Genomic DNA, 2517 nt, shown 5'->3' with positions numbered 1-2517 from the left:
AGCGGAGGTCTTAATTGCGCCCCCCAGGGACTCTGTGGGATTGGGGCGGGGAATCCCTTTGTTTTACCAGGAGTCTGCCTGGGATCAATGGAATGAACATGCCAAGAGAAGGAATGTGTGCAGGGTGGGGAAAAGGTTGCTGTCAGATGCCATTGAGTTGATTCCAACCCCCAGCAGCCCTGTGTGCGCGCTGTGTGGTCCTGCTCCATCCTCACAAGCATTGTGGCAGCCACGGTGTCCCTCCATCTCCTTGAAGGCTGTCCTCTTCTGCCCTGACCTTCTATTATACCAAGCACAATGTCCTTTTCCAGGGAGTGGTCCAAAGTGAGAGGAAATCTCACCAGTCTCGAATCTAAGGAGCACCTGGCTGCACCTTTCCCCAAACAAAGTTGTTTGTTCTTCTGATAGTGTGTGGCATGTTCGGGATTTTTCTCCATCACCGCGATTGAACTGCATCAATTCTTCTTTGATATTTCGTATTCATTGTTCAGCTTTCACACGAAGAGGAGGTGGTTGCAAATACCCTGGTTTGGATCTAACACACCTTAGTCCTCCGAGTGACATTTTTTTTCCTTTTTGTCATGCTTCTGTGACTGTTTCTTTGTCCTCCTCTGTCCTGTTTAAGCCATGGGTTTGTTGTAAACCTCTGGACACCAATCTGAGCTGGTGCGGACGGCCTCCCTCCTCTGGATGATGGGTCTTTGTCCACTGTAGGCCTTAATCAATGTTCTCCATAAATTGCTTTTGAGATTTGGGGTCTCTTTCGTCCTCTGCATAGCCGCAGCCATCTCGTGTAAGGTGACCAGATTGTAACATTGGTCAAGCAGGACACCATTGATAAAATTCATATCCTGGCGAAATAGCCACATGGCAGCCGAAAACCGTATACCCTAGCTTTTAGTGCATTCTTTCAAAAATTCGGAACTTTTTTAAAGCACTGCAGGACGCAGGAAAAATTGTTAAAAATCAGGACTGTCCCGCCAAAAGCGGGATGTCTGGTCACCTTAATCTAGTGGTCTGGTTTCAGGGTTGTGGAGACTGATCTGGGGCCGGGGTGGGGGTGTCCAGCATTCCATTGGAATAGTTATCTCCATGTGACTTCTGGGTTGTTTTTTCCCTTCCCCCTCTGTTTATTGTGAATTAGGTGGGGGTTTACATTTCGCATCATCAACTTTGTATTCCACAACTTGAACTCAAACTTCCCAATAGCTTTCCCTTTGATTCCTCTTCTCTCTCTTGGAGAATGGTATCTTCCCCTCCAGCCAAGTCAACACCTGGGCTGCGCTCTAGCCTACTGCGTCACCTCCCTACCTCCTCCCTTGACCATCAAAGTCGGTTTCTCTTGGTATGAAAACCTCTGCCTTCGGTTTTCCTTTGTAACAGTGATCTCATCCAATATCTGTCCTCTTGTGATAGACTAACCATCTCAGCATCATGTCCTGCAAGTCCATTCAAGTTACGAGGTGCTTCACAGTTTCTTTGTTCTACTTTAGCGATGCGTAGTATTCCTCCTGTGTGTGTGTGTGTGTGTGTGTGTGTGTGTGTGTGCGCCAGTTTATTTTCTCATTCTCCCACTGATGTGTGTTCTTGCTATTGTGAACTGTGCTGCCGTGAACATGGGTGTGCATAGAGCCGTTGTGCCTGGGTCCTTACGTCCTTAGGACGGATAGCCAGCAAAGGGACTGCTGAGCCATTCTGTACATTTTTATTTTAATTACTCGGTTTTCCTCTGGACGGGGAGAGACCAAGAGCTGAGCTATTTACCAAAGTCGGCTGTAGAACATCGTCTTGTGAAATAGGTTGTGCTGATTGACTTTGGCATGGCCCAAGAGCTGGAACCGTCTTGAAGTTATCTTTAGCAAACTTTTACTTGCCTGTTGTGTTCATGGGAGAAAGAGGAGGCTTTCTTCTCTCGTAAGAGTGGGTCTCAGAAGCTCAATGGGGCAGTTGTACCCTGTTTTCAGGTCACCATGAGTCGGCATCAATTCGATGACCTTGAGTTTGCTTTTGTTTGTTGTATTATTGATATTGTTCGACACGCTTCACAATCTATTGGGTCACTTTTCTTTGGAATGGACGCAAGTAAAGATTTCAATGTAAATTACGGCATGCAGGCCTAGACAGCTGAGATTTTTGCAATACAGCAGAATTGTGAGAACTCGGGCTCCTGGCTTCATCCGTTCATTCATTCATTCATTCATTCAACAAACCGACGTGGTTCCCACCGACAGCTGGGCTCTGCTCTGGGTGCTGGGGACAGAACTGTGGGTTAAACAATCCCTAACAACCTGCCTTTACTGGGGGGAGAGATAAGACCCAAGTAAGTAGCGAGTGGATGTGTATCAAAGTTGTGAAAAGTGTTTTTAATCAAGAGGTGTTCTAAAGGTCAGAGCAGGGTGTCCCAGGGTAAAATGACCACAAAGTTATAGGAGTGGAGAAAAGAGATTTTACTTAGCACATACACTGTCTTCGAGCCTAAACGCTGAGCACCTGGTTTGTAGAAGATTATGGATGGCA

This window comes from Echinops telfairi, unplaced genomic scaffold (genome assembly GCF_000313985.2).
Source record: "Echinops telfairi isolate 266 unplaced genomic scaffold, ASM31398v2 ScPeMD7_7457;HRSCAF=8495, whole genome shotgun sequence".
Classification (NCBI taxonomy): Eukaryota; Metazoa; Chordata; class Mammalia; order Afrosoricida; family Tenrecidae; genus Echinops; species Echinops telfairi.
This window is presented reverse-complemented; position numbering follows the sequence as displayed.